Here is a 27,068-nt window from a genome sequence, read left to right as displayed (position 1 = left end):
TGGCTAACGTCACTCTTTTTAGTTCTATTTTATTTTGGCGGTTTAGGACTTTGTTAGATAATGCATGCTGGATTTCAGAGCACCATTTTTTGTCCTTGAGGCAGTTGTCTGGAGGCGTTATGGGATTTTCCACTTCTCTGAGTATGGAGAACAGTTCTTTTGTGCTTGAGTTAGCTTGTATAATTCTGTTTTAGGTTTCTTGCTTAGCTGAAATTATTTCTTTTTTATATTGAGAAGAGATGTTAGTTAATTTCAGTTTATTTTCCAGAGTGGGGTGCGTTTTCAAAGTGTTTTCCCATTTTCTTTTTTCTAGCCTAAGATTTTTTAGGAGCGGGTTGAACCAGTTATTCAGGTGGCTCTGTGGTTTACTGTTTCTAAGCTTTAGCGGAGCAATATCAAGAGTTTTGTTCATAATTTTATTAAATTCTTCCACTAAGTCATAAGGGTTTAGGTTGTTGGGTAGAGCATTCAGAGTGGGCATAATGCCGGGGGAGTAGGTTGTCTAGGGTCACTTTTTTTTCTGGTAAGTGCAGGTGGTGCACAGAGTTGTTGCAGTTTAGGAGTTATAGTGTCCAAGGAGAATGATATCAGGTGGTGATCTGTCCATATTTGAGGTGAGATAGTAAGGGTAGATATTTTGCAGTTGTGGTCAGCAACCCAGTCTAGAGTTCTTCCTTTGATGTGCGTAGGCTCATGCACTCTTTGGGTGTATCCCAGTCCAGTCAAGATGTTGGATGCTGCTATGGCTTGTGGGTCATTTATATCGTTGAAGCCAATATTAAGGTCACCAGGTAATACTGATTGGGTGGTATCTTTCAGGTTTTCTGTGAGGATGGTAGATGGGTCTTCTATGAAAGTCTTGATGGGACCAGGGGGTCTGTATATCAAGTGGAGGTTAAGTGTTTGAGAATTAGCAGTAGATGTCTTCGTAGACATTATTTCGCAGGATTCAATGGCCGGTGACGGGGTAAGTCTCATGCCAAGCTTAGTTTTGGCAATGGCTAGTCCGCTGCCACAAGCTCCACATCTATCCGATCTGAGGTTAGTGTAGTCAGGAACAGCTAGAGAGAGTGCTGGGCCTGAGGCCTCATGCAGCCATGTTTCTGTTATGGCTAGGAAGTCGTAATCTTCAGTAGAGATGACTTCCGGTATTTCTATAGCATGGGCGACTAGAGATCTAGCGTTTATTAGGGCTCCTTTGAGTTTGGGTATGGAGTTAGTTGGAGGGAGTGAGATAGTGCCAATAAACCTTGTCGGGGTGAGGGTTTGTTCTCTATTTGTTTGAAGGTTATTATGCCTTTTGTAGTTATGAGAACTAAGTTTGGGGATGGGTTCAGGGGCCATTTTGGTTCAATGGATAGTTTCATATTTGATAAGAGGATCAAAGATTCTAGGTAGGCGTGCTCGTAGTCTTGCATTTCTCTCAGCTATATTGCATTGTGTCATTGGTGGTTGTAGTTTATGCTGACGGTTTTCATGGGGTAGTTGGTTCTGTGGCTGGGACATATTACAAAGGGTGATCAGATTCAGGACGGTTCTAAGTAGAACGGTGTAAAATAGTGGCAGGTACATTGTATGGCGACCTGAGTACAACGTTGCTAATACCGGCAGGTAGGAGGCTATACTAATACAGGCAAGAGTAGGAGGCTATACTAATACAGGCAAGAGTCGGTGACTGGTGGCTAAAGGAGATATGCAAGCAGCCAAAATGCAGCTTTACTAGTGCAGGCAATTCTAAATACGACTTTGCTGGTGCACGCGAGAAAAGGTAGTTTTACTTACACAGGGTTGCAGATTGGCACCTAAATTCAGAATAACAGGGTTGCAGATTAGCACCTAAATTCAGAATAACACAGGGTTGCAGATTAGCAGCTAACGTTTACAAGACAGTGCAAAAGGCAGGTAAGTAGTGGGGCAACATAAAGGTACGATATAGTATAGGGGAGAGGCTAATCATGCATGCTTATGTGAAGGAGGAAATAGGAATTCCGTGGTGGGCATTCGGTAAGAAGGGAGGAGGCCCGTTTGAGAGCTTGATATTACATGCAGGTGGCAAGGCGTACTAATGGGCAATTTACAAGATACAGTTAAGTTTGTAGTGAGTAACAGGTGTGCAGCAGGCAATATGCAGGGCATAGCAGTGGGTAAGATGTTGCACAAAAGTTTCTGTTAATAGTGGCAAGTTCGATGTGGGACAATGCCGGCACCTTATCAGGCGAAGTTAGATATTAGCATACAGTGATGCGCATTTGCAGCTCACCAAGCATTGTATGGGCTTCATGGTAACAATGATATTGCTGGCTAGCGGGGCGTCATGCGCGGAGTGCATGTATAGTGCTAGGACGTGCCTAGAGGATGGCTTTGTGTCGGCAGCGTATAGCTGGGCATTATCACCATGTCTATGATCGCAGTCCAGAATTTATGTGGCCGCAGAGGCCATGTAGGAAAGTGTTCCTCCTCGGACCGACACGGACAGGCACAGACAGGTGGGTGCCTTGTAATATGTTCTGGGCTTTTACTCTGTTTGCATCAGGTTTGAGTTCTTTGGGTGTTTTGCCTTTGGCAGGCTTCAATGCTGAAGCCCACCGAGGCTCCAGTGTGTCTGAAAAGGCAGAAAGTGAGGGAGGGTCCCAAAACTTCCCTATCCTTTGTCTCTAGGTGTGCCTGAGTGAAACCAGTTCCAATTGGCTGGCTGTCCTGGAGGGCAGCCACCCTGCTGTGTGATTGACAACCTAGGGCTGTGAATAAATGGGAACTTGCATAAAAAGCAATGTTTTTGGGACCAAGAGTAGAGTCCGCCACTGGAGGACAAGATCCGAAGCAGAAGATGAGAAGACACCAGCAGCACCCTCCTGGAACGCAAAGTGCCCGGTGAAGCCCTGCAGCTGTACTGACCCAGTTTTCGAATTGACAGGGAAGACCGGTAAAAGACGACTTCCTGTATTAGGCTGGTGGAACCAACTTGCCTCCAGACAAACTATTGTGGCGGAACCCCCGACTTGCTGCGACTTTCCAAGGCTGCAGAAGCCCAATACCTGGGGTACCACAACCACTTGTGAGAGCATCCGAATAGGGCAGATCTTCAAGTGGATATCCAGAGGACTCTACAGAAACAAGAAATCCGCATCCAGAGTGCAGGACTGAGGCATCAAGGAAATCCCAACCAGAGCTTCGTTGGCGCGGAGAAAAAGACGCCAAAACCACCAAGCAGCTGAATCGATAATCCATTGCTGCAGAGTCCCTCTCTTGGGTGCTGCTGCAGGAGCCCGCCAGACGTCCTCACTTTCATCACCACAACCAAGGACCAGGAACAAGGGTCTGCAGCATTGCATCGTGAAGGCAACCAGCAGGAACAACTTGATTTCAAAAAGGTACTGTGGGGTTTGGGGTCCTTCCCCATCTTTGGGGTTGCGATTTAACCCTACACTAAGTTGACCTCAACTTAACTGCATTGGCCCTACAGCTTGTGCTTTGCATAGAGGACTCCTCTTGAGTTGCTGTGATTTTTTTTTTGAACACAGACTATTTCTAAGAGCATCAGAACTTTGACTTTGTCCATTGGCTTTGGCTGTCCTGGTTCCCTAAAGGCCTCCTTCTGAACCTATTTGCTTTGAAAGTGCTTGCTCCCTTACATGTTTTAAATGGTGAACACTTAAATGCTGTCTGTTCTGATCTAACCCTCAACTTTCCTTCAATGTTTCCTTAAAAAAAAAACTCATACTGCAAAGGTGATACTATATAAATGCTATACTGACCTCATGACATCACCTCCGGGTGCTGGTATATGTGCAACATTAATTACTCACCTGCTGTATTGTTCACCTTTTGAATTAAATCCTACCTTGGGATTATTGTTACAGCCAATTACTGCTTTTTAAAGAATGCTTTAAATATCTGTGTATAAAGGGTTTAGATACTTGTGTTTACTGATTTCATTGTACAGCTCATATTACCCCCTCTTGAGATAAGCCTGGCTGCTCAGTCACACTACCAACTTGTGTAGTACAGGCCTATATTAAAAGGTGGGTTACCCAATACCAAGCGAGAAGTCTTGTGTAGTCCCACACCAGTTGGACTGCACCAATTCTTACCCAGCACGTGGTTGTTCAAGTATTGGGGGGCTTCATTGTAAATGCAGCAGTGAGCAATAGATAAGTCAATATGGGCTTGTATTGGTAGCCAGTGGACTTCACGACATTTGAGAGGTGGTCAGATTTGCGGAGGCCCAAGACTGCACACAGAGCTTGGTTTTGCAGCAATTGTAACTTTGCCAGGTTAGTGGCATATGGACCCTTGAAAAGGCCTTTGCAATAATCCAGTTTACTCAAGATGATGGCTCGAGGATGTGCCAATTGTTTAGACTCAGGAACTGCCTACTAAGATGAGCTTTGAAGTATGGGGTGTCGAGATCGCAAGCGCATTGATGTGCCTGGTCATGTTTAATTCTGCGTCAAGTTTTACTCCAAGGGGTTTGGCGTGTTTCAAGACGAAGATGGCGGTACCATCGAGGAGGAAGGGGCAATAGATTTCAGGCAAGAGTCAGAGCCTACAATAAGCAGCTGTCTTCTCATTGTGGAGACAGAGGTCTAGCCATCCAGTTCTGGGTGGTGTTCAACGTTTTGTTGATAGTGTGAGATCTGTAGGGTGGTTGCCAGAGATTGGGATTTGTGGATCATCCGCAAATTTAGTATAGGCGATTCCCACAGTGTCAAGGTTGTCAAAGAAGAGTTTGGTGCAGAGTGTGGGGGATAGGCAGGAGCCTTGGGGACACCAAAGGGGACAGGGATGGGATCAGCAGCATGGGAATCAATGAAGACTATATTCGATCACTAAGGAAGGATTTAATCCAGCAGACTGCCTTGGTAGAAAGGTGGAAGAGGGAGGAGATATATTGGCATAGGAGATCATGGTCAACCAAGTTGAAGGCAGCTGACAAATCCAAGGTGGAGAATGGCAAGGTTGCAAGCGTCGCAGGTACTGTCCAGTTACATTTTCAGATCTATGATTTCGGGTGGAAGCCAGACTGTCTGGAGCTCAGGAGAGAATGATGTTCAAGGAATTGTTGGGCTTCAGGGTAGTATGTTAAGCAAGAATGGCACTGTTGTAATAGGCCTGTAATTGTTGGGTACTGCAGGGTCCAGCAAGAGTTTTTTGTTTTGTTGTAAAAGCGGGGTGACCCAGGCTGCTTCGATACTGATGGCTACTTCACAGGATTTAAAGGATGCATTGACAAAGTCAGTAATGATGGGGGTCATACTGGGAGCACAAAGCTTTAGAATGTGCACAGGACTGGTGTCTCCCTTACAGTTGGTAGGTTTAAGAGACTGGATGGTGTCCAGGACCGTGGCTTGGGCAACTGGGATGAAGGCAAATGGGGAGTGCATCTCAGACCAAGTGTTAGGGCTGATCTGGCCAGGTGTTTCTGTGGGATTCTGGAGAGGTTTGGAGGCTAGTAATGCTTTCTTGGTTGTGATTTTACTGCATAACAAGTTGCTTTTAACAGGTTACTTCGAATGGTGGAACACCACTCTTTGTCCCGATTAACTTGGGTGGTAGGTGCGCCCAAATTTTCGAGTGCCCGCAAAATGGCAAATACTTCCTTAGCGTTGGAACTAGCATTAATGATTCTGTTGTAAAAGGCAGCTTTGGTGGCAGAAATTGCTGCCTTGTAGGCGGCAGCAAGGGGGGGTGGCAATAGACGGAGTGGGGTGTTTGTTTGTGAAGGTGTTCAGTAGCGGTTTTCCTTTTGCGGAGAGTGACCAACTCATCTGTGAACCAAGTGTTAGTGGACTTGAAGGGTTTCAGGGTTCTGTTTTTGAGTGGGCCATGCTGATCTAGCGTAAATAGAAGGCTCTGGTGGTAGTGGCTTGCAAGGGCAGAAGGACGTTTGCAGTCAGGAGGAGGGGAGTCGAGGAGAGTAAGGTGGGCCCGAGTTTTGTGCAATAGTTTCCTGGTGCTTCTGGACAAAATCTGAATTGGCACTAGGGTTGTGCTGGAAGTGAGGTTGGCGTGATGCAGCTTAAATTCAACCAAGTGGTCAGACCAGGGAGCTGGGTTGATGTGTGAGATGTCAATGGTTGAATTGGTTGTCATTATGCAAGAGTGCAACCTTTGGTGTGAGTGGGGGAAGTGACAATTTGAGTGATGTTCATGTCATGGAGAGCTTGGACCACAGATGTGGCTTTGTGATCAGCAGGATTGTTGAACCATAGGTTCAAGTCACCTAGTAATATGCATTTGGTGCCTGGTTTAAGGAATGGTGTGATGAGGAAGGGGGATATAGTCCGCAGTGTTCGGTTATCGACAGTTCCACTAAAAACAGAACAGACATTTGAGAATTATTACTGGAACCCTCATACTCGTCCCAGTAACTACCAAGTGGTGGAGGAAAGTGAGAATCACTATGGTAATAGTCCTACTTTGCCCATCCACAGCCAGGAAAACGTGGCCATTGAGTAGAGATAAATTTGAAAATTTAGAGGAACAAGAAAAGAGAAGAACCCTATTGTAAGCGGGAAAAACAAAGTATAAAGGATACAGTAGTGAAGTAGACAAGCCCTAAAGCTGAACTATATGACTTGATCAAAAAAGATACCAAGAATTACCTTTGAATATGTTACTAAAGTGATCTTGCTGAAAAGCAGACCTGAGAAGGGAGACATTCTACTGTACCTTAGTTTGATAGTGGCTGGGACAAGTTAGATTAGTTTGGACAGTGGACATATCTTCCTTTTGGACTCACTGAAAAGCACCTCAGGGTTGGTATGGATAACACGATTAGGAGTTTTTACTTTTAACAAATATTACAGTCCTTGTCCTTTTTCTGACCTGTCACTCCACAATGGTGTAGTGTGAATGTATGAACTGAACTCCAAGTTGCAGCGTTGCAAATGGCTTCCAGTGGTGCATTACACAGAAAAAGCAAGTTACCCCTGTGCTTCTTGTTGAGTGAGCCATTGGTGTGCATGGTAATGATTTGTTCGACATGGAATAGCACATTTGTATGCATTTAACAATCCAGCTAGCAATAGTTGCCTTGGTGACTGCTTCCTCTTCTCTCCCTGCTGCAACGACATGAAAAACAAAATGTTTCTATGTCCTTGGTTTTGTCAAGGTAGTACATTACTGCCCTGCGTACATCTAGAGTATGCAGTGCTCCTACTCTGTACTGTATGTTATGGAAGAATGCTGATTATTCAATTGCTTGGTTCACGTGCAATTTAGATATGAATTTAGGAGAGAATCTAGGGTGCGATCTTAAAGTCACTTTTTATGTATTGTTCTGAAATGGATAGAGCTCGTCGCTCATTTATCCTTCCAATAGATGTTATAGCAATGAGGAAGGCTACCTTGTATGCCATCTCCTAAAGAGGCTTTTTGCAGAAGTTCAAAAAGGTTGTCTGATGAGCCGAGTGAGAACCGTGTTTAGGTGCCATCCCTGAGAGATGCGAGATACTGGTGGATACGCGTTGAACGCCTTCCATAAATGCTTTAACAATTAGTACGTTCCACAATGAGGTTTTTTGTTGTGATATAGTGTATGCTAATGCTGTCAAGTGTACTTGTGAGTTTAGAAAGTACACGAGATATAGAATCACCCCTGAAGCTGAGCAATCTATGGGATTGATCTTGTTTTTGCAACAGAGTACAAATATTTTCAATTTGTTGAAATAGCAATGCCTTGTGTTAGTGTATTTTGCTTCTCGAATGATATCCATACACCTTGTGGGGAGTTGGAAATGGCCAAACTATGACCTCAGTAGCCAAACTGCTAACTAGTGTCATGGTTAAGCGCTCCTGGTGCATTTTGTGTATTATCATGCACAAGTGGTGTTTGGGGGTGGGAGGGACAGGGGAGGAGAGCTTATGCAAATATCCCTGACAAAGGCATCCATAGTGTGTTTAGGAAGCTGGTTGTGGGACCTGCATGCAAAGTTTTGGCATTTTTGGTTTTCTTGTTGCAAACAGGTCTACTGTCGGCTGACCCCATATCGCAGAGATCTAAAAGTGTATTGGGGTGGAGTTCCCACTTGTGTTCTGGTATGAAGACCCTGCTGAGTGAGTCTGCTAGGCAGTCATGAATCCCTGAGACATGCGTATGGATGTCCCTTTCTATGCATCAATGACAAATGTTTTGTGGCAGGGTGAATAGCAGTTTTGAATGAGTTCTGCCCAGTTTGTTGATCTAGAACATTGCAGTAGTGTGGTCTGTTTGTACAAGCATGGTCTTTCCCTGTAGAACATTTTGAAAGGAAAGCAGTGTCATTTTTATAGCTAGGATTTCTAGCCAGTTTTCATAGCACTGAAATCTTCCTGACCTGCGTCAACCCCAGAACCTATTGCTTTATTGGTGGATTATTTTTCCTTATACCTCAGCGAGTGGGAATCTTTTCCTCACAAAATCTTTCTCTTTATGGGTGTAATTTTTAAGACCCTCCATAGTGTCTTTTTAATGTTATCCTCTGACAACTTTTGGCCTAATGTTGCTGGGTTGCGCCTGGGTCTCCCCTCTTAAATTTTCTCTGGCTAACCTTGAGAACTACAGTTCAAGGGGAGAAAGGATCTTTGAATCCCTTTTACATTATTAGGTGAAACCAGCACCCCAAACATTATGTGGAGTGCTTGGGGGGGTGGGGGGTTATACTGGGTATCCCCCTTCTCATTCTAAATTTAACAGGTATTTACAAGGACAAAGTTACCTTTAATGCCAGATGGTGGTGAACCTTTTTATTCGGTGCACCTTAACCATACAGTCCCGGTAATGGCACCCACCACCAAAAGGGCCCAAGTGTTTCCTCGCCATTTCAGTGTTCCTTGTCCTTTCTTGTTCCTTCCTCCGCCATCCAGGTTGGGAAAACCCTTTGTTAACTTCATCTTTGGCGGCAATAATGTGGATTCCCCACCCTGGCTCCAGAGTGTCTGAAGTCAGGAAGTCAGGGCGGTGTCCAAACGTTGCATCCGTTTGTCTTCCAGCCTGACTGCAAGACATCCTGTTCAAACTGGGTTGCTGGCTGTCCTGGAAGGACTGCCAACTCCCCCACCACCCAAGCTTGAAAGTTGCAAGTCTGTTTAATTGTCTGGGTTCCTGAATAAAAAAGTCTTATCCTGGAAGCTGAAGAGGATGTCTATCACTGGAACCAAAACCGAGGAGGCTAAAGAAAATGCAGCCAAGACGATTTCTAGCAACCGGAGAGCCAGCTCCGTAATCAGAGCTTGCTGTTAACCCTCCTTCCAATCGACCTGAGGACTCCTAAACAATGATCCCGACCTGAAGCCTGACAAGACCGACTAGAGTCAAGAAGACCTGCACCTTGAGCCATCAGTTGTCGTGCTGTGACCTTGCGGGTCTTCAATACATTGGGAATATGAGTCATTGTGCGGTGCAGAGTCTTCAGAGTATTGCTCAAACTTTGTGGGCATCCTGCTGGACCTCCAGAGATGTGAATCGAGCCCAAAAAGTCCACTCACCAGAGTGCTGGACCTTTCAAACTATGAGAATCCGATCAGTGATATTCAGTCTTCTTACTCCTGAAAAGATTATCCACCAACTTATTCAGGTTCTGCAAAGTAATGTTAAAGGATATTTACATTGTTACATGAATTGTCTTTTTGAGGAATGCTCATTTAAAATTTGATGTTAAGTGTTATTTGTATTTACGGATTTCACTTGTACACCTCTACAGCTCACATTTACCCCTGTTGAGAACAAATCAGATAAGTGTTGTGTAGCCTCACAGTGCGGCTACACCAATGATTACCTTACAATCCATGCATCCAAAGACTTTTGGACAAGGAATCCAGCGATTAGGTTTTTGGCTGCAGATCCTGAAGTCGTTCTGCTGCTTCTTCTGCGCCAAGGCACTGTGATGGCAGTGGTTATTAACTTACCTTAAGCCTGTGTGATTTCTGTAACGTTTTGGGGTGTCACCCAGTTCACTCAGGCCCACTTATGGAATCCTCCTAGGGAGTCTTCTCTGAAGTCCCTGTACCACAAGTAACTTTAAAGTGAACTACTTACTTGGTTGAACAGTCTTCCACAGGAACTCTGATTTGTGCCTGCAACAGAAATCTCGCCCTGCCTATAGCTGGTACTTAGACCACTAGGGTCCCTTCTGCCTCAGTGAATTCATGCAATAGACTAGGGAATGACTGGATAAGTAAAGGATTCAGTCTTGGAAAATACAAGTGTTTAAAGTACTTACTTGTGAAAGTTAGTTGGTAACTGTAACAGAGTGAACAGTAACACATGTTTACTTACCTTGAATGTGTGTTGTGCCATTTTGAAAAGTAAATATAAGGTTAATTTACTCGCCTGTGAATTGGCTGTGCCCCTTTCCCAAAAGTAATGCTGTTGGCTTCACCACTTCCTTCAGAGAATAGGTGTACAGGTTCCCCAACTGGGTCTTGCTTCCCATAACCTGCCGTATAGCCTGTTTAGAACAACACTTAGGTTTTACCTACCTGGAATAATATCGAGTCATGCATAAAGAGTAACATTGGGTTTTGCTTTCCCTGGTCCGTTTTATACAGATGCTAAACTGTTTTAGGTCTATACGAACATTTAAGTTGTCGATGGCTCCTTTAAAAAGTATATAGGTTTTACTTACCTTGAGTTAGCGGTGTGCCATCCTAAAATAAGTGAAAGAGTTATTGCTTGCCTTAATCTGTGTTGAACTGATCTAAAAAGCAAGCTGTAATAGTAGATTAGAACATTAGGTTTTACCAGCCTAGATAAGCTGTGTGCCATTCTTTAAGTGTTCTTAGGTGTAGCCACCCTTGGTCTGCCTTGAGCCATCCGAAATTAGTGTAGTAAGTGCCTACTGATCTTATACTGTTCAACTGTGCTGAAAGTACATGTAATTGTATATTATAAAAAAACAAAATAGTCGTAGGCACCCCTCTACGAGAACGAACACGGCTAATTGACCTGTTCTTTGGGAAATGTACCTTAAAAAAAAAAATAATTGTTAAAGGGACTTGGATTGGTCATCATAAGTTTCCTAGGGTCATCCAGATGTGGACCCCTTGCTCATTGTGCTCAGAGGCACAGCTCCACCTCACTGATGAGGCCCAACAAGGCTGAAACACGCGTCTGGGGTTGCTGTTGGTACTCTTGTTCAGAAGAGAATTGCCATAACATTTGAGTGCTTTACTGCCTATGTGGGCAGGACAAAGACTGATATTCAAATGGATACTTCTCCTCAGTGAAAGGTACAGGGAGCTAAAGTGTAGCTGCAGACTCTTCAGTGGGTACTTTCCCAAAGAACAGGTCGATTGGCCTTTTTCGTTCTATGACATTTTTGGCAATTGTACATTACCCCAAGGCCCAACTCCCCTATAATATCGGTTATCCTGAATCAGAGTTATAGGTTTATACTGCTCCTGGAACAAGTGTTCCACTATTCTGAAAAGTATATTGTCCAGTTAACTTACTATGTGATTTCTTGCAGAGCGTCACAGTACAACTGCTAGGGTCTACTACCCTGTATTACTGCAAGTAGTCCAAAAGTGACTAATGGTTTGGACTTCCCTAGAAGTACTGTTCGGTGTTCCAAATTAGGTTATATGCTTTGGTCTGTGTACCTGCAAGCGTAGTGTTGTGTTTATGTTAAAGGTACTTCTATAGCACACTGTCACCAACGGAATTGGTCCCCCCACCAAGCGCTGTGGTGGATCTGTAAACAGGATATAGGGCTGGTAGGGTTAGTCGTGGGAGGTGGTGTGCTGTTGGCAGCTTCAGCTCGGTATACACTGTGTGCTGGACTTTGGTGCAAGTGTCGGATCGGGTGAGACCTTGTGTGCGGTTTGTGTTGAGTTTGTGTTGATGCGATGTGGTAAAGTGCGTGCGGATTGCTGGGGGAGAAATGGTTGTGAGAGTTTTATGTGGGTTGAGTTTGCAGAGATTTGAAGGTTAGGTTAGTGGGGTCTATATCCTGATTCGGATGCTTCGGGTTCCGTTTGAGCTGTATTCCTGTGGGTGGGGTTGTTGCTTATTCCGTATTGGCCGTCTCACTGGTGCGTTACGGTGCGGCGCGGACCCAGCTGTATCCTAGTGAGTATTGTATGGAGTGATAGGTATGTCTGAACCTTCACTTTGGGAACTGAGGTTGGTGCTACCTATTCTCTGGTTATCTATTGTGACAATGGTCTGTCGGAGCTTGGAATGGTTCAGGGTCAGGGAGCTGTTAATGAGATATCCTAGTACTTCTGTCTTGGTCAGCCTGTGTATTTAGTCGTTCGTTTCCTCCCATCAGGGCTATCTTTCAGTTAGTCCTTAGGTTTTTCCGTGGGGCGAATTCCTTAAGAGCTATTGTTTGGTTGTTTGTGTATGATGGTGCAGTGTGCTCCCCGGTGTATCTTATTGAGCATGGTGTAATGTGAATGGTTATGTCTGTTTCTCACCCTCTGGTTGGAGCAAATGGATGGGAGTTCCCTATTCCCATGCTATCTGCCGTGACTAGGTCTGTTGGGCATGGCTATGGCCAGGGTGCTATTTGGCCAGGGTGCTATTGATGAGTCGTCCCGGTGTTTGTGTTCGTCTTGCTATGCATTCGGTCTTTTGGGTCCTATTACGGTGGTCTCTCGGTTAGTCATTTGGTATGTCGTGGAGTATTAAACCCCCCCCCCCCCCTCTCCCCAGGATCTTTTCCCAGTTGATTGCTTGGTGCGGATCAGTATTGGTCTCTTCGTTCATCAAGGTTTAAGTTGTGTGTGTCCCTGTGGGCGGTCTTCTAGTTATGACTTGAAGAGCCAAGTTTTGGGTATTTTCCTGAATAGTAGGTGGTTTCGTGTGTTACGCATGTACTTTGGAAGGTCGTTCCAGGTTTTCGGCACCTGGTGAGAGAAAGAAGATCCTCCGAGTTTTCTTTTACTGTAGGGTTTCAGTTCCAGGCGGATGTCATTGCTTTATCTGAGCGTTCTTGTTGGTTGATGTAAACGCAGTTTGTCTCAGGAACTCAGCGCCTTGATGTGTACTGCTCTGTGTGCGATGCACGTTGTTTTGAATCTTACATATTCCCTCCACCCCCTGTTAGGCAAGATTGTATGTAGTAACTCTGTGGGAGACTACACCAGCCTTGTTCTCTTGGTAATAGGTAACCCAACCTTTGGGTTCATCCTATACTACACAAGTTGAGTGTGACTGAGCAGGCAGGCTCATCTCAAGAGGGGTCAATATGAGCTGTAGGGTTGCAGAGTTTCACAAGTATTCAAAAACACTTCAAGGTTGATTAAATAATGTATTAATTTAATAGTCAGTTTTAAAATAAGCCTTCTTTAGAAGGGAGCAATTGGCAACAATAAAAATACTTTATTGAACTGAAGGAGTGTATTTTGAAGTGTAAGTAGATACCCTTTTGGGATAGCACACAGTCATTCCTACACCCCGAGGTGACTTCAATAGTTAGGACACTGGACATTAATATATCACTTTTCACACTTAAATGGTAATACTGAAGTTGTGGCAAAAAGGAAAAGGTTATGGAAGGAAACAATGGTTAACAAGTTTAAACACAGTCAGAAGTTAAGAGTCTTCAGGGAGCCAGGACAGCAAATGTCATTTGAGCAAAGTCTAGGGGAGCCGAGGCACTTCTTGAAGTTAGGTAAAATGTCTTGCACCATGTTAAAGAGTTTTGTTGTAAAATGAAATCACTGTTGGGCCCCAAGCTGGGAGGCTTGTAAAGGGCAAAGCTGCAAGCAACTCTGCAAAGGGCAGTGAATGAGAGTTTCCAGTGAGAGCAAGCAAGTCACACACGGCAAGTTCACAGTACTTTTGGGCTGAAGAAATGGTTCAAGCTGGCTTCTGTTCCCATTATAGTTCCTGCAGATCCTGTTTCTGGACCTCAGTTGTGGGACCAAGAGGATGGATGTCCTGCTCTACGGTTTGAAGGTCGGCAGCAGCAATGCGCGCAATTCAGATCAGCTGCACTTTGCGGTTACAGCTACTCGCAAATAGCACCACTTTGGTTCTTGGACACTGTGGACTTTCCTTGCTTCTGAGGTCCAGCACTCTGAGGTGGCTCAGGCTTGGTCAGCCCTGCTTCAAGGGAGTCCGGAGAATCATTCTCGAGCTTGGGTCTGGCTTAAAAATGATGCACTCGATTCTGGTGTTCCTGTCCCCTGGCACTCAGTTCCTGCAGCAGCAATGTAAGTACAGCTAGACAGCCAGCAGAAAGGGGTTTCAGTCAAGTGGGTCTTGGGGTCAATTCTGCCCACCAACCCAAAGGGAGACGTCATCCTTTTCGGGCTTCTCTAGACAATGTCGAAATATGAGCATCAGCACTGCAGCAGGGCTTCACCTGGCAAACCAACAGTCCAGGAGGTGCAGCAAACGTCTTCCAGTTTTTCTTCAGTTCCTTGCTCCAGTGGTAGAAGACTGCCTTCTGTGCAAAAGACCTTGCCTTTTATGCAAGTCATTTCCATTCATTCGCAGCCTAGCTGTCACTCACACGGCAGGGTGGCTGTTCTAAGGACAGACAGCCAATCGCCTTCGGGTGCATTCCTGTAACCAAGGAGACTAAGCAAAGGGAGTTGCAGGCACCTCCCTTGCTTCCTGCCCTGCCAGAAACGCTGGAGCCAGAGGCGGGCTTCACCAGTGAACCCCGCCAAAGACAAAATGAACAACGGGACCAAACCTGGTTTGACGCACAGTAAATCTCAAGGACCTTTCCAACAAAAAATTGTGAAAAAAGAAGACTGGGGCCATTTTGACAAAATGGGCACTCACGGGTGCTATAAAGCAGCTGCAAACGCAGCCCGCAGGAAAAACACACAATGGCAGGGAAAAGTAAACCACTGCCACCAACCATTAATTGTAGAAAGGATATTAAAAATACTGCATGCTCTGTCCCTGTGGAGGCGACGCATGGGCTGCTCTACAATGTTGAACTACCTTGATCAGATTTGTGTAGGACTACGTTCGAAAGGGCCGGCTGCCTTCAAAATGTCCCCTCTGTGGGAAAGGTTTCCCTGAAATTTGTTTTTTTAAGGGTGTCGTGGTCTTTTGTAGCAGTCACTGGAGCTTCCTTTACAGCAGTTCCGAACAGGCAGTCATCCATCTTTTTTCCAGGAGATTGGCCTGTGTTTCAGGTTTGAACCCCAAGCCAAGAGTGTCTCTTTATAAAATCGTTGCCCCTGTAATAATTTAGTCTGCCGTCGACATCCAGCAGGTTTATTTTTTACTAGCACATTCGAGGCATTTCCTCCCTCCCCCTGGTTTTATTTGTATCATTGCTGATCTGTAACGCTCACCTGGTATCCACGGGGACGTCACTCAGCCTGTTCTGACCTCTTACGACCTCGAACCCTGATTAGAGTTTAAGTCCCTATTGTCTGTGTGCTTGAACCCCTTCTTCCCCGGGGTCCAATCCTTCCTTTTGATCCACAGCTCACCTTGTTTTCTTGGAAAGTGTGCTCTCCTGCTTTCAGCGCAGGGACGCGTTGATTGATGCGGGCTCGTTGCTGCCTAGTTACTTCACTGGCAAGAGTCCGACAGGTAAGTATAATGAGTCTTTTGAACAGTTCTCTAACTTTGTTCCTTTCCTTCCTTAGATGATGGCCGGCGTCCGGAGATGGCAACGTGCTGCTGAGATGAGTAGCGCTGAAGGTGAGTGAGAGCGCGATGCGACTCCTTTGTATTTGTATTGAACCGAGTTCTTTTTCTGTGTCTTTTAGGTGCTGCGACGTTTTCAGCATGGATGCCGGTTATGAAGAAATGCGGTGAGTAAGCGCGGTATGCAGCGCCTCTAGATGTTTCCACGCTAACCTGGAGTGTTTTTTCCCTCTTGCAGATGGATAAGTAGTTCCGGAGACAGAGTTCCCTCAGAGCAGCTGGGATTCAGGTAAGCGTTTGAAGCTTGTACAGTCTTTAAAAATAAGCAAAGATTTGCTGAATGCTTACTAATGCCTTTTTTCTGTTCTTTTCCCTTTTCCTTCGGAAGCGGCATGCCGGGATGGGAAGGACACCGCCGAAGATGCCCGCAGAACAGAAGGAGCGATGAATGATGGGCAGAAGCACCGTAAGGTAAGACTGTTCCGAACTGTGTTCTTGTTCTTGCAGGAGCTGGGTGCTTAAGAAAGATGCAGGCCTACTGGAGACCGATCCGAACACGGTGAGCGTCACGCTGCAGGTGCAGAAAACACAAAGCATGGTCTCAGCCTGGGCGTGGCTTAAATAGTCTCTGGGTATCCCAGGTGTCTCTGGGCTGAACCACACCCAAAGGACTAGACGGCACATGCAGTTCTGGGAACGGAAATATGTGGGGGCATCCATCTTGTCCCCATCAATGCACTACAAGTCCAATCCCCAATGTTATCTTATGGGAGTGAGTGAGTCTGGTGGCACAAGCGCCAAGTCTGACTCCAAGTGGGTCTTTGGAGGGATGGAGAGGCCCTTGAGGGTCATGTAGGTGATTGTGGCCTGGCTCCAGCCTGACATCTTGGCGGGCTGGGGACATGAGGGACAGGAATCATGACATGATCTTCTTGGCTCTGCTACTTGATAAGTAAGCTGTTCCATGTCATCCCATTGGTCCCCATCATACCTCGCTGAGGGATGGTTCCTGTCCCCTCTCCTTTTAGTGGGTAGCCCGTTGCAAAAATCCATAAAGACTTACATTTTCTCCCTAGCAGGTTTGATCATTCATCTTCAGACCCAGGAGTTCCTGTGGGTGACATGAATACGTTTCTATGACCTGTGCTGAGTCAGACGTGCAACACCCTTCTGCATTGCTGAAGATGCAGCGCCCTTCCCTTCTACATATTACTTCCAGACTGTGTTGCGTCTATTGTAGGCGTTTTCCTAGACTACGTCCTTCAGCATTGGTTTTCAACTTCTTATATTGTTTGTCTGGGGTTCGACGATACCGTCAAAATCTCAGACCCCTTGCGTTTGCATGTGTCCCAATGTGTTCCGTTGATGGTGTTTTTGGTGCCAGGACCGACTGCTGTTTTCGTTTTTTTGGCCTGAAGTGAAGACGTTGGATGAATGCATGAGTTTGTCCATTCTTTTGGGCTTTTACGCTTGTGCAGCCTTAAGGACGCCCGAGTTGTTTCTACAGCACATCCAGACATCAGCACTACAGAGTTGGTGGCTGGCTACGAGGAAACGTTTCTTCTAGATCCTGCTCTTCAGCTATACTTCCAAAGCTGGTGCCAGTTCATTCTGCATCCATGTCTTCTGCAGTGGTAGTCTAAACCCAATTTCTCTTCCGCCTACATAGTGTAGGCTGCCAACCTTATAGTGCGACACTCCTTTAAAGGTTTCAATTTGAAAAGCCTACAGGCCTTACACGAGAGTTGTCCTGGTCCCTCGGAAGACAACTGTTGCACACGCATTTCAGAGTGGGCAACACGTGAACAGATTTTTCTCCATTGGGATGGTTAGGGACCTGCAAGCTGAATGTTGCATGCAAGGTTAAAATGGGGTGAAAGGCATTCTTCAGGTATATCCAAATTATGAGAACTCTTATCCCTCCACTACTGCATCGCGTTTTCATCGTGTTGCACCTTGCAGCGTTCGTCCATAGCACCGCCGAATGAATGTGCTCAGATGTGTATTTGAGTGATTTAGCCTCAGTCTTTCAATGACTGCGACTCTGCGTTTAGTATCCAAGCTCGGTGGAGGAAAAAACTGAGGACATTGACGAGTGAAGGATCATACACACCTGTTGAGTAAGATTTTGTAAAGTTCAACTGGTGTGGGACTACACAAGACTTCTCTTGGGATTAGGCAGACCCAACACTTAATATAGGCTGTACTACGCAAGTTGTTAAAGTGACTGAGCAGCCAGGCTCATCTTAGGAGGGGTAATGTGAGCTGTAGAGTAGCACAATGAAATCAGTAAACACAAGGCACCAAGTAAACACACATATATATACATGGCACATTAAGCATTATTTAAAAAAGCAGCAAATAGTAGTAACATTCAATGGAAGATGGAATTCATTTAAACAAGAACCAATAATGCAGGTTAGTAATTCTTTTCTATGCTCAACATGTTTCAGCACACGGAATGACATCGATTAAGGTCAGTATTGGCACTTTTCACCATTACAAAATTGTGTTGAGGAGGGAAAACGGAGTTAAAGTAGAACACACTTTCAACTGTTTGATTACATCCCTCTGGGAGAAACTATTTAGTATTTGATCCCAGCAATAGTGTCAATAATTCTCTTTTTATGGGTGTCGTTTAAGACTCTTGTGTCTTTTAAAAGTTATCCTTTTTTGGCAATAAGTGCCTATTGCTGCTGGGTTGCCCTAGGGGCTCCCCTTTTAGCTTTCTCTGGCTAACCTTGTGATAACTACAGTTCCCTAGGATATAAAGGATCTTTGTATCCCTTTTAATTTTTATCAGGTGAGACCATCTCCTCCCCCCAACCTTATGTTGAGTGCTGGGGAGATACAGAGTATGGGAACAAGCACTGCCAACACCAATAGTGTTCAGAAGAGGAGCCTTCAGGAAACCAGGACAGCCAAAGTCAATGGGACAGTTCTAGTTCTGATGCAGCTTTTCTTAGAAAAATGTTATCAAATAGTCCGGAGTTCTTTGAAAACTCACTGGAGCTCAAGGGGAGCCCACTTGATGGAGCACAAGCTGGAAGGCCTGCACAGGTGAGTTGATATCAACACCCAAGGGGTAAAAATAGTACTTCCCAAGCCAGGGAACACCACAAATGGCAAAAGGTTGTTATACCAAAAGCCCCGCAGTACCTTAAAATTGAAGGGGTTCCAGCTAGGTGACTTCCTAATGCAGACCCTTGTTCCTGGTCCTTGGTCGTGGGAAAACAACGTCTGGCGGGATTCTGCAGCAGCACTCTGGAGAGGGACTCTGCAGCAATGGATTCAACACGATTCAGCGGCTTTGTGGTTTTGCCGCCATTTCCTCAGCGCCAAAGAGAAACTAATAGCTCTGGTCGGAATTCCCTCTGTCCTATACCCTGGTGAGGGGACTCGGACGAAGATTTCCTGCTTCTGAAGGTCCCTGAAGGTGCCCACGAAGATTTTACCGGATTCAATCTCTGCAAGACTATGCCCTCTATAATGGTCCGGGGTCCCCGGGCATTGGGATTCTGCAGCCTAGTAAAGTCGCAGCATGTCAGGGGATGTGTCAAAATTAAGCATGTCTCTAGGCCAGTTGGTCCCACCAGCTCAAGGGAGGAAGTCGTACTGCACGGATCTTCCCCGTTGAAACGAAAACCGGGTCAGCACAGCTGCAAAGTTTCACAGGGACTTCTTTATGGCCCTGGAACGTGCTGCTGGCGGCTCTTATCATACTCTTCGTCGGATAGGATGTTCCACAAGCGTTGCATTTTATGCAAAATCCCATTTATTCACAGTCCTACAGCCGTCAATCACACAGGGGGGAGTCGCCCTCTAGGACAGCCACGAGCCCAGTTTGAAAATGGTTTTGGCCAGGCATGCCTACAAAAAAAAAAAAAAAAAAGTCAGTGAATTTTCTGGCTCCTCCCTCATTTCCTGTCTTCCCAGACACACTGGAACCTGGATGGGCTTTAGGTCTGAAGCCCGCCAAAGGCAAAAACACACAAAGAACTCAAACCTAGTTTAAACAGTAAAAGGCCAGAAGGCACTAACAAACAAGAAATAGTAAAAAAAGACAAGTGCCATTTTGGAAAAATGGTCACCCATGGGTGCTGTGCTGCAGCTGAGGAATCAGCCTGCAAGTACTCTGCATAAAAAGGTAGTAAAAAGTAACGACTGCCACCAGTCACTCAAGTCTCATGAAAGACCCAGGGAGAGAAGCACTGCATATGCATTTTAGCTAGGCAGATTCCACGTCTAGAAGAACTAAGCCCCGTTTATGGATACCAAACCCATCTGACAACCGTTACAAATTAAAATGCAACAAAATAGATCAGTAATGTGCCTATTTCTGTACAAGAAATTAAAGCACCTTGAAAGAGGTGTACAGCATACATGCATCCAATGCAGCACAGGGTACGAGACATCCCTCAGGAATCTATCCTATCGCCATGGATCTTCAACATCCACGTTGCCCCCTGGCCCACCTTATCGCCTGCTCTCCTCACTTAGTGTTGTGCAGACACTCCGCTTTCCTTTAAGCTTCCATCCTCTGCCTCCTCCTACCATTCCTGACTGCAATTCAGGCGTGGTGCTCTGCTAATGATCTCCGTCTTAATTCCAGTAAGATCCTTCTCATTGGGACATGTGCTCCCCATTTCTGGGACATCTCCCCGTTTCCGAACCCCCCACTCCTTGTGTTCCTCCTCACCCTCTTGTGAGGCTAAAAGCTATGGGGTCATCGTGGACTTCTCTCCTCTCTGCACATCATGGACCTTGCTAAAAAGTGCAACATTCAGCTCCACCTCCTTAGAGGCATTCTCCCTTTCCTCACCTTCCTCCCAAAGCTCAATGACTCCAGAGCGCTCGTTTGCTGTAGGATGGACTACTGCATTAGCCTCTTCCTCTTTTCGCCCTCTTCATCTCATCCAGACTGCAAGACTTAACCTTGGCCTCAAACCCAGGGACCGGATCTCTCCAGCCCTAAAATCCCTCCACTGGCTCCCGGTGACCGCAAGCATCAAATTCAAGACCCTTTGCATCATCCACAAGGCTGTCTGGGGCCTGGGACCTCTACATTCAGCTTTCTCTCCCGGAATACCTACACACTAGAGTTATTGGGGCCTCTAGCTCGAACCCTGCAGGTCAGACGCTTCCTCAAGCAGAGAGTGGGAGGTCGATCCTTTTCCTGGCAGGAGCCTCCCGGAAACTTCACGACTTTCCTTTTCTCCTCCTCCTCCCCCTCCTCCCCCTCCTCCTCCTCCTCCTCCTCCTCCTCCCCCTCCCGTGCTAATATCCCTCTGCGACTGGTGCCTGGTCCCTTTTGAGTCTTACAGGGGCCAGGCCATCCTTAACCAGCCCCCCTCCCCTTCAGCATCCCTACAAGCACAAGCCTACAAGCACTTGCCCCCAGGCACCGTTCCAGGACAAGCCTGAATCTGGTCCCGCCCCCTCTCCATCCTCCCCCCCCCCCCCCCTTTCCCACTTCCCCTGCCCTTCATGGCTCTGCTCAGCCCCTGGCTGGCTCCCCCACTCCCCAGTGCCCTCCCATGCCCCTTCTTCCACCTTCCCCTGCACTTTCACGATAAGAACACTGTTACTGTATTTTTCCTATGCCCCCCTCACCCCCTTTTGCTTGTAAGAAACCGAGATGTTTAATGGTAGTACTTCTAGGTCAACACAGGGTGACTGCTAGAGATTTTTCTCCCCTTGCAATCTACTTACTGTCTTTCACTCAGTCCCCAACTGCTCCAACTATCACTTTCTAATCGAGCATCAATGAGTGGGAACCTTTTTCCACTCGCAGAATCTTTTACTCTTTTTATGGGTGTCGTTTAAGACTTCGTGTCTTTTAGAAGTCATCCTTTTTTAGCAATAAGTGCCTATTGTTGCTGGGTTGCCCTAGGGGCTGCCCTTTTAGTTTTCCCTGGCTAACCTTGTGAGAACTACAGTTTCCAAGGATATAAAGGATCTTTGTATCCCTTTTACATTTTATCAGGCAAGACCACCCCCCACCCTATGTGGAGTGCTGGGAGATACAGAGTATCCCCATTTCTCATTTTAAATGGGGCATGCTACAGGGACAAGCTTACCTTTAATGCCTGGTGGCAGTGAACCTTTATTAATTAGGTGCACTTTTACAGCAGGCTGTTTACACAGCCCTGGGGGTGCTCATGTTACCAAAATACACCCACCCGCCCCTTTTTTGCCATTTTAGTGATCCTTGTCCTTTCTTGTTCCTTCCCCTGACATCCAGAGCGGGAAAATACTTTAACTTTATTTTCAGAGGGTGTCCTCCCCACCCAGGCTCCAGGGTGTCTGACGACAGGCAGTGCGGGAGGAGTCCAAAACTCTGCAGTCGTCTCCCAGCCAGAGTGAGAATCCAGTTCAAACTGGGAGGCTTGCTCTCCTGAAAGGATTGCCAACCCCTCTCACTCCCAAAGGTTGAATTTTGCAAGGCTGTGTGATTGGCTGGGTTGCTGCATAAAAGTCTGATTCTGGAAGCTGAAGAGGTAGTCGACCACTGGAACCAAAACCTAAGAGGAAGAAGAAACCGCAGCTGAGACTATTTCCAGCGACCGGAGAGCCTGCGGTGTAACCGGAGTCTGCTGTAGCCCTTCCTTCCAATCGACCTGGCGACTCCAAAAACGACAGCCCCGACCCAGTGTTAGGGAGAATTCTCTCTTTAGGCTGAATTTCCTAACCTAGTGTGTCCCCCAGCAGCTTTGCTGGATTTCTGGAGTGTTTTTATTTTCTCCTGCCAAGAGTGAGACTCTCTTTCTCCCACTCTTGGACATGATTTGTGGTGTTCCTTTGACTGTTAATGTGTTTTATGGGCTATGGGGTCCTTTACTCCATAGGGTCTCTCGTGTTTTTACTCCGTGCAGTAACACAGGGGTGTCATAGTGACACCCCACCATAGACTCCATACCCTGGGACTGACTACGGTCTCCCAGGGCATGTAAAGTCACCATTGGCTTTACTAGTCCCAAATTATTAACAGAAACCAGTACAAACCATCATATTGTGGACGTACTGGTCGGGGCAATTAGATTGCCCCGGGGTCTGTTAGTCGAGGGGGCATGTCTCTGCCCCCCCTGATCGAGGCTGGTGGCAGTGGAAACTACTTTATATTCGACCGCGAATATATCCCTATGGGATTTTCCCATTGTTCGAGGCTACCAACTTTAATTATTTAATTCTCATAGCCTCGAACACACCGCCGGTTTATTTAATTAATATTAATTCGCCGGTTGGTATTTTTTGCCAGGACTCGATTCTAAAATGGCGTTTGTGTTCTCTTCTGTGACTCCAACCCAAGTCGAGCCCTTTGTTCCACTTTTTGGCAGGCTTCTCCACAGAAGCCTCCAAAAGTGGTGCCACTCTGTCTGGGTACCACAGAGGGTGTTGGAGGGGGTTTAGGCACCCTGGACTGAGTTACCTTGGTAACTCAAGTCGCACTCTTGTGTGATTGGCCCAAGTGGTGAGCCGGCCGGCTCACCACTTAGCATGTTTGATTGCCAGCTAGGCTGAGTGAATGGGGGTATGCTGCATAAAAGCAGGGCTTTGGGGACTGGAACTTCAGAAGTCCCCACAGGACCTGACAATCCGACGAGCGAGAAGCTGAGCTGACCTACCACGACACCATCGGTGGAGCCCTGCGGAACCGACTCACCACTTCCCGACGACAGAAGATCTCCGCGGCTGGAGAGGCTTCTTCCCCTGACTGGTGGGCACAACCAGTTTACCTTCTCTTCGCACCCCAGACCGGTTTGTGGTCGAACTGCCCGTGCCAAGCACCCCGGCAGCCGGATAGCTACTTACCACTGGACCGCGAATCAACATGCCGCTCCTTGTACCCGAGAAACTCCACGGCTGGTTTCTTCCCTGGCAGTGCAACAGACTCCTGTCTTCCTCCCCAACGAGATCCTCTCTTCCCCCGGACGAAGCACCGACTTGCATCCGCTGCCAGGAACAATTGCCCCCGCTGGAGTTTTCTCACCACTTTGAGGTACCGTGTCCGCTAGGCCTCCCTTTCGATTGCTACAAGGTAATAATAACACCTTAACGTTCTGGAATGGGCTGGCTGCCTTGACCCTCTAACTGGTCCCTTTCTTTGGTCCAACTCCTTTTTGAAACTTTACAAGACTTTTGTGCACTGCAACCGTGTGACCTTGGACACATTTCGTTTTGATCCTCTTGAAGCGGATCCGGCCTACTGACTCTGAATTCACAGTGTTACTTTGCCTTTCTCTCTTGTTGTGTTCGTGAAAAAAAGTGTTGGGATCTGATTCAATTTATTCTCTGAGTTTCTCTCCCTTTTTTTAAAAACAAATTATTAAAGTGCCATCTACGTTAAGCGCTCACCGCTGTCTGAAAATAAGTGGGGCTTTACTTAAGACTTGTCTAATATTCTTTTAAGGGAGTGTATATCTTTTAGTGACCGTGTTTTTGAATTGCTTACTATTAGTGCCTGTGTGTTTTTCTAGATGTGGTTTTAAATAAATAATGATATCTCTTTTACACCAAGCCCTGGTCAGTGTTTACTTGTTCTATTGTGTTCGCTTGACCCATTGTGAATACTCTGTATACTGCCTAACTCTTCTTGAGGGAAGTCTGACTGCTCAGCCACAGCTACCAAGTGAATCTGTGTGGTACAGACTGCTACTAAGTGGGGTTACTGCCAAACACCTGTAGTCCTAAATCTTTTGCAGTGGTCCCAGAAGGAACTGCACAGGTTTCTGCCTAACACCCAGAGCCTGGCGAGACTTGCTACACTCAAGACCTGCATTTTGATCCATCCACGTTGTGCTGCGACCTTGCGGGCTACAATACCCTGGTACCTCGAGCCATTGGACAGTAGACGGTCTTCCGAATTTCGCAGAAACTTCCAAGCAGGATGCCCACGATCTCCAGAGGCACGATTCAAGTCCGAAAGTTACCCTCAGAGTGCAGGACCTTGCAAACGACGAGAATCCGACCAGCAATATTCTGTGCTCCTGAAAAGTCGCCAAATCCACAGAGAAACGTCCAGCCGCAAAGAAACCCCTGGCTAAAGCCTTCGGTGACGATCTTTGCTGAAAAAGCCCTTTCAAGGTCCCGTCTTCGGTCCTCCTGACGAGGAATGTAGTGACTAGGTTTTTCGCTGCAGGTCCTGAAGGCCCTCCTTTGGCATCCTCTTCTTCACATGGACTATTTGGCGCAGAAGAACATCTTGTTTAAAGCCTTCCCTGTGATTCCTGCTGCAAATGTCCTTCCAGAGTCTGGTCTTCAATATTCTTGGTAAAGTAATTCAACTACTGGGTTTTTGGCTGCATCGCCTGAAGTCTTTTTGCTGGAACTCTCCACTGATATGGTACAGTGCTGGCTTGGCTATTTACTTACCTTAAGCCAGAGTGATTCTTGTGTATCCTTGGGGTGCTGCTGTGCTGGGGAGGCCACCCATCCCGTTCACCGAGGCCCACTGCTGGAATCCTCCTAGGGTGTCTTCTGTGAAGTCCCTGGACCCACAACTAACTTTTAAAGTAAACCACTTGTTTGCCCGACCTTCCTCTGGAACTCTGACTTTACCTGCAACTGAGTCTTTTATCACCCTGCCTATGCCTTCTCCTAGACCACTAGGGTCCCTCTTCTGATCAGAGAACCCATGTAGTAGAATTGGGAACTGCTGGATAATTTAAGGAGCCTGCCATTTTAAGTAAAACAAGTGTACTTACTTGTAACAGAGTTAGTTGGTAACTAAACTGAGTGAATAGTTCCAAAAATGTCAGTGTGCCACTGAGCTGAAAAGTAGTTGTAATGGTATATTACACAAAAAGGTTCTTACTTCGAGTATAAATGAGCTATCCCAAAAGATGTTTTAGGTTTATACTGTTCCTAAAATAATTCACTATTCACAAAAGTATATTGGCCAGTTGACTTACTATGTCGTCACGCCGAGCGTCAAGGTACAACCGTTAGGGTCTACTACCCCTGAATTACTGTATGTAATCTAAAAGTAATTATTTGTGTGACTTCCCTAGAAATCCTGTTAGGTGTTTCAAATAAGGTTATATGCTTTGGCCCGTGTCCCCTCAAGCATAGAGTGAGTTTTCATAAAAGTGTTTATGACCGACTACTACTTATCCCAAGACCTAACTTGGCCTACATGTGTATTTATAATAAATCTTTATTTTTGATAATACTCCTAGTTGTCAGTGTTTCTATTGTATCCTTGGTGTACTGCAAGTTCAATGTACTTTCCTACAGCTCCCTCTCCCTCCCAAGATAAGCCTGGTTGCTCTGTCTACGCTACCCTGAACTCAGGTGGTACAGCCTTATACTAAGAGTGGAGTCTTGTACTGTTTCGGTTGAATGGTTTTACCAAGCCCCTAGTTGGACCTCAGAAAAACTGTCTTAACAAAGGAAACGAGTCAGAGTTGCAACGAAAGGACAAACACTCAGGTAAATCGAGGAAGTAATGACGCTTGGTTTACCACTGCATGTCAACCTGCAATTGACAAACTGTCTTCATGGCTAAACGAGGGGCACCCGGCCTAATCAAGGTTTCATATAGGAAACTGGTTTAATGTGTGTGCAAATGGCTTTCAGACACCTTACCTTCCGCTTTAAAATGAATACTGCTCCGATTAATGTTGTGACACTTCACACATTCCTTGAAGGGCTTCTAATTTAGGTAATTAGTAGGGAATGTCTAACAGAAGCCAAAGCACGTACTGGTTATCATATTGTGGACGTACTGGTCGGGGCAATTCGATTGCCCCGGGGTCTGTTAGTCGAGGGGGCACGTCTCCTTCCCCCCTGATCGAGGCTGGTGGCAGTGGAAACTACTTTATATTCGACGGCGAATATATCCCTATGGATATAGGGAGGCGAGGTATACTTATGAAACAGTAATGAGAACCACTAGCTTAGTTTCCAAAGCAGAAGGGCATCTGATAACGGCTGCAGTATTAATCTCCATATTGCACGTGGGGCAAGAGGTAGTTACTGCAGGTTTTGGATGTTGATTGTGTACAATTTTATCCAAAGACTGCACACAGGTTACAAGTTTGCAGAGGGGTTAAAACTAAAGTGAACTCCAAAATAAGGTTAAACTGAGATGCTACTTCACAGAGCAACAGGAAAAACAAACACACCAGAGTGTATATGCGGAGATATGCCTGCAATGCAGGGCGCAGCACTACCATTGGAAGGATAACCTGGCCCTTTTTAAGTCCACTCTTAGAATGATGTTGCGTTTACCCTCACTTCATGTGCCATGAGGCATGAAGAATCCACCAGAAAATGAAATCCTGCTGGTTAATGCAATTCTTTGCGCAAGTGCTTCCAACAGGATTCCAGGCCCTTTGCTCCACCATTTGACTTCATATTGATTAGTAGATCATTCTTACTTCCAATTTACCTCTCCATGGGTTTGATCATCTCATCATTGTCTTGTACTGTCTCCCGAGAGCCAAAAGACCCAAGGGTGAACATGCGGTCTGCATACATTGGGGAATTAATCAAGTTTTCATTGTTAGCCCTATTC

General features: G+C 46.1%; 1 protein-coding gene across 1 annotated transcript in view; it reads right to left on the bottom strand.

Annotated features, from left to right (window-relative positions):
- ZSWIM6 (zinc finger SWIM-type containing 6) overlaps positions 1–27,068 on the bottom strand; it is a 402,232-nt gene that overhangs the window by 174,483 nt on the left and 200,681 nt on the right. The gene's annotated exons all lie outside the window — the stretch shown is intronic.

The sequence above is a fragment of the Ambystoma mexicanum genome, chromosome 6p, assembly GCF_040938575.1.
Source record: "Ambystoma mexicanum isolate Mex_15411 chromosome 6p, UKY_AmexF1_1, whole genome shotgun sequence".
Lineage (NCBI taxonomy): Eukaryota > Metazoa > Chordata > Amphibia > Caudata > Ambystomatidae > Ambystoma > Ambystoma mexicanum.
This window is presented reverse-complemented; position numbering and strand designations above follow the sequence as displayed.